The sequence below is a fragment of the Manis javanica genome, chromosome 4 (assembly GCF_040802235.1).
Source record: "Manis javanica isolate MJ-LG chromosome 4, MJ_LKY, whole genome shotgun sequence".
Taxonomy (NCBI): Eukaryota; Metazoa; Chordata; class Mammalia; order Pholidota; family Manidae; genus Manis; species Manis javanica.
Window position 1 is genome coordinate 107,803,132 of NC_133159.1, and position 12,702 is coordinate 107,815,833.

Consider the following 12,702-nt stretch of genomic DNA (forward strand, 5'->3'; position numbering starts at 1 on the left):
TATTAGGCCCTTCAAATTTAGCTGACATAACGGGGAGGCTACTGGCCTCTAGAATTATGTCACTGAACCATCTGTATTTCCTCCGTTTCAGGGAGATACAGCCAGCTAGATTCTGAGTGGTGAAGCATAATGACCCATTAGTTACGAAGGATCGGTTTTCTCCCAGGGGAGCTACTAGGGTGTCTTTAACTAGGTAGGGCAAGTTCATACTAGAGTTGGTGGTGAAAAAGCGGGGAAAAACGGCTGCATTGAAATGGACAGGCATAGGCTTAGGAAAGGCAGACAGGATTCCCCATCTCAATACTCCCTGAGCCGGGGTCTCCAGTGTCAGGAGCAGGGTCAGGAGGTACAGCGAAGTCATCTCCTTTGTTTAGGACTTTCCTCGTTAGGCGCTCCGGGATCCAGAAGGGATTTTCTTCACCCTGGGGGAAAACACACACAGCTCCCCTGGATCTGATTATGATTGGATCCGGGCCCTTCCATTGGTTAGATAACACGTCCTTCCATTTTACTAGTTCTTGTGGGTCTTTTGGCCACTGATTATGGCGATCCGCTGCTGTATGGCCTTGAGCATCCAGATTCAAAAAATTTATAGTGAAAAGTGCTAGGGCTATGGCAGTTTTTGGTGTGGGGGGTATATCTTCAATTCCCCCTTTTTGTTTAAGTAAATAGGATTTGAGCGTGCGGTTCGCGTGTTCCACAATCCCTTGACCCTGTGGGTTGTAGGGAAGGCCAGTGATATGTTTTATCCCCATGTGATGACAAAATTGAGCAAATTTTGTAGAGGTATAGGCTGGGCCATTGTCTGTTTTCAGAATCTGTGGTAACCCCCATGCGCTCCAAGCCTCAAGGCAGTGCTGGATGACATGGGAAGCTTTCTCTCCTGACAATGGGGAGGCAAAGATGACTCCTGAACAAGTATCCACGGATACATGTACATATTTCAGTTTCCCAAAAGACGAAATATGCGTCACATCCATTTGCCAAACTTGTAAAGGCCTAATACCTCTGGGGTTGATCCCCACATGAGGTGCGGGAAGGAAGCTGCAGCAGTGTTGGCAGCTAAGGACAATGTTCCTAGCTTCGGCCCTGGTTATGCTAAACCGCCTGCGCAGCGTTTCGGCAGTGACATGAAACTGTGTGTGGAATTTTGAAGCTGTGGTGACAGGGTCTAGCAGGGGAAAGGCTATGCTTCTGGTTGCAAGGTCTGCCAGGTGGTTGCCTTGGGTCATAGGCCCGGGAAGGCCTGAATGTGCTCTGATATGAGTTATATACAAAGGAGATTGCCTATGAAGTAGTGCTGATTGTATCTGTTTGAACAAAGTGGCTACTGGGCTGGACGCTTTAATTAGCCCGGCCACTTCTAGAGATTTGACTGCATTAACTACATAACAGGAGTCAGACACAATATTTAAAGGTTCAGGAAAGATTTGTAGGACCTCTAAGACTATGCGACATTCTACTATTTGTGGAGTGTCAGGCGTGTAGCCTTTTGTCACAACTTTGCCATCATGGACATAGGCACCTGTGCCTGTCTTAGACCCGTCCGTGTAAACTGTTTTTCCATGAGGCAGCGGGGTTAGGCTAGTGACCCGAGGGAATACTAGGAGATGATTTTTGGCGAAGTTGATGAGGGGATGTTTAGGGAAATGATTATCAAAGGTTCCTGAGAAACTGTAAGCAAGTATGGCCCAATCATCGTTCATAGCACATAATACTTGTATCTGTTCTACGCTGTAAGGGGTTATAATTTTAGCTGGAGCCTCTCCGAAATGTGTCATGGAGGTTTTTACTCCTCTCAAAGCAAGTTTGGCCACGGCTGCTGGATAGTACTCTATTGTCCTAGCCTGAGAGGCTTGGGGATGGATCCAGATCAGTGGGCCGTGCTGCCATAAGACTGCTGTTGGCAGCTCCGGGGTGGGAAGCACACACAACTCAAAGGGTTCATTCGATTGCACTCTATTTAATTGTGCTGTCATCAAAGCCTGTTCTACTTTGCGAATGGCTTGTAATGCCTCAGGTGTGAGGGAGCGCGGTGACGTTAGTTGTGGGTCTCCTTCTAGGGTTTTAAATAGTGGAGTCAATTCAGTGGTGGGTATCTTTAAGTATGGGCGCAACCAATTAATATCCCCTAGGAGTTTTTGGAAGTCATTCAAATTTCGCAATTGATTATGTCTTATCTCAAGCTTTTGGGGGCAAATTACATCTGTGTAAATGGTTGCTCCTAGGAATTTGCTAACACTAGATTTTTGGACCTTCTCGCTTGCTATATTCAGTCTCCAATTTTCTAGGGATCTAGTGAGATCTATATATGCTTCTATTTCTGCTGGTTGTGGGGAGCAAAGAAGGATGTCATCCATGTAATGGATGATCTTTAGCGTGGGATAGGTCTTACGAATTGGGTCTAGCGCTCGCTGAACGTACAGTTGACATATGGTGGGGCTATTTGCCATTCCTTGAGGGAGGACCTTCCACTGAAATCTGGCATCGGGTTGTTCATGGTTAATAGCTGGCAAAGTAAAAGCAAATCTTTCCCTGTCCTTGGAGCTTAGAGGTATAGAAAAGAAACAATCTTTAATATCTATTATGAGCACTTTCCATTCTTTGGGTAAGGCAGAGAGGAGTGGCAGTCCCCGTTGTACGGGTCCAAGCATTCTCATTTGAGCATTTACTGCTCTCAGATCATGAAGCAACCTCCATGATCCTGACTTTTTCCTGATTACAAATATGGGTGTGTTCCATGGGGACACAGAGGGTTCTAGGTGTCCCACTTGGAGCTGCTCTTGCACTAAGCAATGAGCTGCTTCTAATTTTTCAGAGGATAGGGGCCACTGAGGAACCCATACGGCCTCCTCTGTGAGCCAAGGTATGGGCATGGCATCTTCAATGGCCCCTATGAAAAACCCAGGCCGTGACGGTCATTCTTTACTTTGGGCAGGATGGGCTCTATGTGTCCCTGTTGGTGTTTCCCCAGCCCCTTGCCAGGGATGTATCCCATGTCCATCATCATGCCTTGGGCGGGGGTGGAGTATTCATTAATGAGTTTGAGGCCTAAGTCTCTCATGACATCCCTCCCCCATAAATTGACCGGTAGAGGGAGTACATAAGGGGTGACTGTACCCTCTTGTCCTTCAGGGGCTCGCCATTTCAATGGTTTGGCACTAATTGAAGGGCTTGACTCATATCCTAAACCTTGTAATGAATGTGAGGATTGGGTCACAGGCCACTTGGAGGGCCACCAGGTTGCAGAGATAATACTTTTATCTGCTCCAGTGTCTAGGATTCCCTCAAAGCTCTTTCCCTCTATTTGAAGAGTTAATTTTGGTCTGTCTGCTAAATCTAATACTATGAAGGCTGAATCCCAGTCAGAGGAGCCGAAGCCCCTTTCTCCCCTCTCCGTGTTGGTAGCAGGATAATTGGCGTGGAGACTAGGTAAAACTAAGAGCTGGGCTATGCGGTCTCCCGGAGATATAGGGTAGATTCCTCTGGGAGCCGAACACATGATTTTTACCTGTCCTTCATAATCTTGATCTATAACTCCGGGATGAACTACCAGGCCTTTCAATGCAGCAGAAGAGCGCCCTAGGAGTAACCCAATGGTATTTGGTGGTAGGGGGCCTTTAAAGTCTGAAGGGATAGGCTGAACTCCCATCTGTGGAGTCAACACTATTCTGGTGGTGGCACGGATGTCCAATCCCGCGGAACCTGAAGTGGCTCTCCTTGGGGGGCCTGGTTGTTCCCGAATGACACTTGAGTGCTGGTTGCCCCATATATTTGCGGGCCCTGGTGACGGGGGCCCCTCTGGGCGTTTTTTGGCAGTTCTAAGGGTTTCCCTTCTTATCTTTAATAGACCGGCACTCATTGGCCCAATGCCTGCCTTTCTTACACTTAGGGCACAACCCAGGGGTCTTTTGGGTTGTTTGTTCTGAAGCTGGGCTCCTACACTCTCTCTTTATATGTCCTAATTTCCCGCATTGAAAGCATTTGATACTTCTGTTAGTGATCCTGGCTTGTTTGTGGCTCTGTAATATGGCCGCGGCTAGGCCCGCATTGGTGAGTGGCCCTCCTATTTCTCTACAGGCTTTCAACCAGGCATGTATCCCTTTTTGTTTCCAGGGTGTTATCGCCTGTCTGCATTCTTTGGTACATTGTTCAAATACTAATTGCTCCACTAGGGGCATTGCTTGTTCCTGATCTCCAAATATTCTGCCTGCGGCCTCCATCATACAAGCGACAAAGTCAGAAAATGGCTCGCTCAGCCCCTGAATAATTTTTGTCAAATTGCCTGATACTTCTCCTTTGTTGGTGAGGGCTTTCCATGCCTTGGCGGCGCACGTGTTTATTTGTGCGTATACCTGTAAGGGGAAGGCGGTCTGGTCAGCTACCCACTGTCCTTGGCCTGTCAGCATATCATATGACCACGCAGGCTGTCCTTCGGCTGCGTTTGCGCGTGCCTGGGTCATGCTGATATCATGCCACAATGCCTTCCATTCTATGTATTGCCCCATACTAGAAAGGCATGCCTTAGTTACATATTGCCAGTCTGCGGGTGTCATGGCTGTCTCTGTTAATCTCTCAACTTGTGCTATGGTATAGTTAGCACTGACTCCATAAGCCCGAACGGATTCTGCTAACTCCTTAACTTGTTTATGGCTCAGGGGCTGGTGAGAGCGTACGCCATTATCCTCAAATACAGGAAACATTTGTCTAATTGCCTGAAGAGTATCTGGGTGACAAAAGGAGAGTGCGCCACTCACGTAAGGTGGCGGGGCAACGGGCGTCGGGGGACACCCTGCTTTCATTTTTTCCTTGGTCCGCTTTTCAACTTTGCTGGTTCCCTTACTTCTACACTCTGCGGTTTTATTTTCTTCCCCTTCCTCTGCGGACGTTAATTCCTCCTCAGATTCCCTATTGGAGAGTTGGAGGTCCCTCAACTCTTTCCAGGGGTATTTACTATTTTCTCCAAGGCGATCGTCACTCGCTTCTCGGGGCTCTTTCGCTTTTGCCCTAGGCGGGCTTTCTCCCTCACTCTGAGGTTTCTTTACCTTTGTTTTTGTGGCCTTTTTTCGGCCGCGCGCGCTCTCTGTTTCCCGTTCCGTTTCTGACATGCTCTCTTGGATATCTGTCAATGCTCTCTGACCTTCTTTTATTACCTTTTCACATCTCTCATCTTGCAGACAAGCTCTAATCAGTTTCCAGAGGGGCCTGGTGCCTCCCCTCAGGCTACCCTCCTCCTCCTCTCTATCAAGATCTTTCCCCAGTTTGTCCCAGCTCGGGATTGAGAGGGACCCTGAACAAATGAACCAGGGGGCCACACGGTCTATCTCCTTCACAAAAGATCCTAAGACTTTGCTGGAGACCTTCAAGTTTCGCTCTTTGAGAGCTGTCTGCAGCGCCGTGACTAATGACGGTGCATTCCCCATAGTGCCTCCTTATTTACAGAGAACCATCAACCATTATCCTAAAAAGCAGGGGCCTCTCAGAACTTACCCCTCCAGGCTTTCTTCTGACCTGCAGTTCTGAATCCTCTCCAGATGTCTGAAGGGTCCTCCCTGTGCCGGTGATGTTCTGGTTCCCGGGATTCGGCACCACTTGTCGCGTGCCCTGTCCTCGCCGGCAAGAACAGCATGCAACAACAGCAGGATTCTTCTGCAGAAAGCTTTATTCTTCAGCTCTTTGTGAAACAAATGAGTTGGGCAGGACCCAGAGGGGAAGGAGAGGCTTGCTTATATAGTTCTCATGCTCTGACCTGGTTGGTGCGGCTCCATATGCCTTATTAGCATAACCATTTGGTGGGTCTCATTGGTCCTTATGCCAAGGCGCAATTAGCATGTAGTTTAGTGGTGTGGGATGATTTGTCATTAGGAAGTTCGGGGCCTTCCGGCTGCCCTGCATTGGGCGCTATTTTCTGAGCGCGGCTGCCAACAGTTGCAGTACTAATATCAGACAAAATAGACTTCAAAACAAAGAAAATAACGAGATAAAGAAGGATACTACATAATGATAAAGGGCTCAGTCCAACAAGAGGATATAACCATTCTAAATATATATGCACCCAATACAGGAGCACCAGCATATGTGAAGCAAATACTAACAGAACTAAAGAGGGAAATAGACGGCAATGCATTCATTGTAGAAGACTTCAATTCACCACTCACCCCAAAGGATAGATCCACCGGGCAGAACATAAGTAAGGAAACACAGGCACTGAACAACACACTAGAACAGATGGACCTAATAGACATCTATAGAACTCTACATCCAAAAGCAACAGGATATACATTCTTCTCAAGTGCACATGGAACATTCTCCAGAATAGACCACATACTAGCTCACAAAAAGAGCCTCAGTAAATTCCAAAATATTGAAATTCTACCAACCAATTATTCAGACCACAAAGGTAGAAAACTAGAAATAAATTCTACAAAGAAAGCAAATGGCTCACAAACACATGGAGGCTTAACAACATGCTTCTAAATAATCAATGGATCAATGAACAAATCAAAATAGAGATCAAGGAATATATAGAAACAAATAACAACAACAACACTAAGCCCCAATTTCTGTGGGACACAGCGAAAGCAGTCTTAAGAGGAAAGTATATAGCGATCCAGGCACACTTGAAGAGGGAAGAACAATCCCAAATGAATAGTCTAACATCACAATTATTGAAACTGGAAAAAGAAGAACAAATGAGGCCTAAAGTCAGCAGAAGGAGGGAGGGATATAATAAAGATCAGAAAAGAAATAAACAAAATTGAGAAGAATAAAAAAATAGCAAAAATCAATGAAACCAAGAGCTGGTTCTTTGAAAAAATAAACAAAATAGATAAGCCTCTAGCCAAACTTATTAAGAGAAAAAGAGAATCAACACACATCAACAGAATCAGAAATGAGAAAGGAAACATCACGACGGACCCAACAAAAATACAAAGAATTATTATAGACTACTATGAAAACCTATATGCTAAGAAGGTGGAAAACCTAGAGGAAATGGACAACTTCCTAGAGAAATACAACCTTCCAAAACTGACCAAGGAAGAAACACAAAAGTTAAACAAACCAATTACCAGTAAAGAAATTGAAGAGGTAACCAAAAAACTACCCAAGAAAAAAACACCCGGGCCAGATGGATTTACCTCGGAATTTTATCAGACATACAGAGAAGATATAATACCCATTCTCCTTAAAGTTTTCCAAAAAATAGAAGAGGAGGGAATACTCCCAAACTCATTGTATGAAGCCAAAATCACCCTAATACCAAAACCAGGCAAAGACCCCACCAAAAAAGAAAATTACAGACCAACATCCTTGATGAACGTAGATGCAAAAATACTCAATAAAATATTAGCAAACGAAATTCAAAAATATATCAAAAGGATGATACACCACGACCAAGTAGGATTCATCCCAGGGATGCAAGGATGGTACACCATTCGAAAATCCATCAACATTATCCACCACATCAACAAAAAGAAGGGCAAAAACCACATGATCATCTCCATAGATGCTGAAAAAGCATTTGACAAAATTCAACATCCATTCATGATAAAAACTCTCAAAAAAATGGGAATAGAGGGCAAGTACCTCAACATATATGATAAACCCAAAGTCAACATTATACTGAACAGCGAGAAGCTGAAAGCATTTCCTCTGAGATCGGGAACCCAACAGGGATGCACACTCTCCCCACTGCTATTCAACATAATACTGGAGGGCATAGCCACGCAATCAGACAAAACAAAGAAATACAAGGAATCCAGATTGGTAAAGAAGAAGTTAAACTGTCACTATTTGCAGATGATATGATATTGTACATAAAAAACCCTAAAGACTCCACTCCAAAACTACTAGAACTGATATCAGAAAAGAGCAAAGTTGCAGGAGACAAAATTAACACACAGAAATCTGTGGCTTTCCTATATACTAACAATGAACCAATAGAAAGAGAAATCAGAAAACAATTTCATTCACCATTGCATCAAAAAGAATAAAATACCTAGGAATAAACCTAACCAAAGAAGTGAAAGACCTATACCCTGAAAACTACAAGTCACTCTTAAGAGAAATTAAAGGGGACACTAACAAATGGAAACTCATCCCATGCTCATGGCTAGGAATAATTAATGTCGTCAAAATGGCCATCCTGCCCAAAGCAATATACAGATTTGATGCAATCCCTCTCAAATTACCAGCAACATTCTTCGATGAACTGGAGCAAATAATTCAAAATTTCATATAGAAACACCAAAGACCTCGAATAGCCAAAGCAATCCTGAAAAAGAAGAATAAAGTAGGGGGGATCTCACTCCCAAACTTCAAGCTCTACTACAAAGCCATAGTAATCAAGACAATTTGGTACTGGCACAAGAACAGAGCCATAGACCAGTGGAACAGATTAGAGACTCCAGAAATTAACCCAAACATATATGGTCAATTAATATTTGATAAAGGAGCCATGGACATACAATGGTGAAATGACAGTCTCTTTAACAGATGGTGCTGGCAAAACTGGACAGCTACATGTAGGAGAATGAAACTGGACCATTGTCTAACCCCATACACAAAAGTAAATTCAAAATGGATCAAAGAACTGAATGTAAGTCATGAAACCATAAATCTCTTAGAAAAAAACATAGACAAAAATGTCTTAGACATAAACATGAGTGACCTCTTCTTGAACATATCTCCCCGGGCAAGGAAAACAACAGCAAAAATGAACAAGTGGGACTATATTAAGCCGAAAAGCTTCTGTACAGCAAAAGACACCATCAATAGAACAAAAAGGAACCCTACAGTATGGGAGAATATATTTGTAAATGACAGATCTGATAAAGGCTTGACGTTCAAAATATATAAATAGCTCACACACCTCAACAAACAAAAAACAAATAACTCAATTAAAAAATGGGCAGAGGATCTGAACAGTTCTCTAAAAAAGAAATACAGATGGCCAACAGACACATGAAAAGATGCTCCACATCGCTATTAACAGAGAAATGCAAATTAAAACTACTATAAGATATCACCTCACACGAGTAAGGATGGCTGCCATCCAAAAGACAAACAACAACAAATGTTGGCGAGGCTGTGGAGAAAGGGGAACCCTCCTACACTGGTGGTGGGAATGTAAAGTAGTTCAACCATTGTGGAAAGCAGTATGGAGGTTTATCAAAATGCTCAAAACAGACCTACCATTTGATCCAGGAATTCCACTCCTAGGAATTTACCCTAAGAACGCAGCAATCAAGTTTGAGAAAGACAGATGCACCCCTATGTTTATCGCAGCGCTATTTACAATAGCCAAGAATTGGAAGCAACCTAAATGTCCATTGGTAGATGAATGGATAAAGAAGATGTGGTCCATATACACAATGGAATACTACTCAGCCATAAGAAGACGGAAAATCCTACCATTTGCAGCAACATGGATGGAGCTGGAGGGTATTATGCTCAGTGAAATAAGCCAAGCGGAGAAAGAGAAATACCAAACGATTTCACTCATCTGAGGAGTATAAGAACAAAGGAAAAACTGAAGGAACAAAACAGCAGTGGAATTACAGAACCCAAAAATGGACTAACAGGTACCAAAGGGAAAGGGACTGGGGAGGATGGGTGGGCAGGGAGGGATAGGCGGGGAAGAAGAAAGGGGGTATTAATATTAGCATGCATAGAGGGGGGAGGGAGAAAGGGGAGGGCTGTACAACACAGAGAGGACAATAGTGATTCTACAACATTTTGCTATGCTGATGGACAGTGACTGTAATGTGGTTTATAGGGGGTACCTGGTATAGGGGAGAGCCTAGTAAACATAGTATTCTTCATCTAAGTGTAGATTATAGATTTAAAAAAAAAAGAAAGAAAGAAAGAAAAGGGGGATTACTCCTTGATAGGATAAAACTAATGGTAAATTAAAGATTAATGCATGCTTTAAATATCCTTAATTTTGATCACTTAAAGTGTGTCAGATGATTGGCTATGGAGGTACACTTTTCTGATAATATTCCTTTCTCTTAATAAAATAAAAAACAGTTCCTGTGTGGTGACCTCTAATGAGTTCTACACCATGGTATAAAGGGCATTTCAAAGTGTGGGCAAAGGGTCTGTTTGTTGTTATACAGATCAAAGCCTAATTTGGCTACCCAGAAAATGAACTAAGATACGATATGAAGAAGAACTTCCAACATCAGCACTCTCTGGAAGACTCCTACCAGAAGATGATCATCAAAAAACCTCCACAAAGATCCAGGCGATGCTGCAGTTGTAGCTGCATCCATCCCACCGTTTCCTGGACTTGCCATTGGAATGAAGAAGGAGCTATCTAAGCTGGCCTGTGCATACAGTAAAACAACAAATTTGACTGGATCTATACTGTTGGAACTCAACCAAGAATTAGGAGAAGTGCAAGTTGTAGCGCTCCAAAATCTTACAACTACAGACTATCTACGGTTAAAAGAACATATGGGATGTGAACAGTTCCCAGAAATGGGTTGCTTTAATTTGTCTGATTTCTCTCAGACTGTTCAAGTACAGTTGGACAATATCCATCATATCACAGATAAATTTTCACAAATGCCTAGGGTGCCTAACTGGTTTTATTGGCTTCACTGGAGATGGCTGGTAATTATAGATCTGCTTTGTTTATGTAACTGTATTCATATTATGTTAATGTGTGTGCGCAATTTAGTTAGTAGTTTAAAACCTATACATAAGGTACTCTACAAGAAGATATGTCAAAGAAATAATCAATCCTCCCATGTTTTCTTCCATCTGCTACCTCTATAGCTTTTCTTCTTCCTTCCTAATTACAACCCTTAAATAGAATTCATGCCTCATATCGAAGTTACCGAGTATCATAATTCCTCCAGGTGGTAAAGATACCTCAAGACAAATGCTGGGCATAGAAGCCACAGGGCATAAATCTGCAAAGAAGTAAAAAGCTAACCTTTTCAAACAATATGGCTTCTCTCTCACTTACCAACTTTACATCTCCCTGTATGGTCCCGGAAGATGACTGGTTAGCCAGAGACGGGTAAGATTCCTCAAGGGAGGAACAACCTAAGACAGGCACAGTTGCAGGGGGGCCATCAGGTGAGAAATTGGGGATCAACAGTGGTGAAGCTTAGAACCTCCCCCCCCTCCCCCCCCCCCCGTGTTGAGAGAAAGCTTCTGCATCCGTGGATGTTTTATTGCCCTTGTCTAGCTCGGATTAGCACATACTGTACAGGCACACACCTGATCATCTACAATTGCTCTCTTACAACACTAAACTATGTTTTCTACCTTTATCTTGCATCTACCTACCACTTCAGCATTTTATTAAAAATAAAAATAATAATAATAATAAAGGGAGAAATGTGGGATCCACTTATAAATCAAGTATAAAAATCAAAGAAATATTCATATTTGACCTGATTGTTTATAGTTCATAATGCATGATCAAAACCTAAAGTTTCTGTGATGACTGCCCTTGTACTGTTCACCATGTAACTTATTCACTATGTAAGAATTTGTTCTCCATGTAAAAACTTGTTCGTTATGCTTCAGAAGATTGGAGACTGATGAGAATTAGGCTTGAGATGGATTAATGATTGTGCATTGAGCATTGACTCCCCTATACAGAATTTTATTGTTAACAACCATTTGATCAATCAACATGAGAGATGCCCCCTCAAAAAAAAAGGAAAAAGCCATGCAGGGGATACATGTGTTAGTAAAAAAAAAAAAAAAAAAAAAAAAAGAAACGCATTTATTTCTTACAAGCAGTCTTGCGCAGTCTTGCTGTGTTTCTCTTGACCAGGACGCAATACCAGAGAGCTCCACCTAACCTCTCTGGTCCAGATAAACCCTACCTAGCACACCCGTGTAGTTACCTATTGATATGCAGATAGACTAATGCCCTCCACCCCTTGGAAACTAGACCTATTGATATGCAGATGCACTAAAGTCTGGGAGAGATTCTGGAAAATTTACAATTTTACCCACAAGGGTCCTTAGTTGCAATAATAATGAAAAAATGCTGACAGTGTTCTAGTTGCTCAGATAAAAAACCGTGGTGTCATACCTGACTTGTTTTTCTCATACTCCCCTTAATTCCAGGAGCAATTCTTCTGGCTCTACCTTCGAAATATATGTAGGATCTGACCCAACTTAATCTGTTTTGCTACCATTTTGGTACAAGCCACCATCATTTCTCCTTATATGTATTATTCCAAACTCCTTAACTGGTGACCCTTAAATCTATTTTCAACACAGCCTTTCCTTACAAGATCCCACAAAATACACTCTCTTTTTTACCCTGTTCCATACTTCCTCATAGAACTTATTACTGTCTAAATATATTTATTTATGACCTCCTGCCACTAAGTCCCAGAGGGAAAGGATTTTTGTCCGTTTTGCTGTTACTCCCCAATACCTAGAACTTTTTGGGCAGAAGACGTTTAACAGCAATTTTTTGTTGAATTAATGAATACAGATATGAGGTTGACAAAACAGGTTCTCTGCCTCAAAACATGTTAAGTATACTGGGGAGATATAAAAAACACATTAATTACATGTTTTTGCAGAGCCTCCATATCTGCCCAGAGGATTTACATGGGCAGATGCGATGGAATGGTTAATCTAGATTGTGCTAATCAATATATCTGAGGCGGTTTCTTATAAATTATATTACGCAATGGTGAGATTGTGTGATAACGGTTT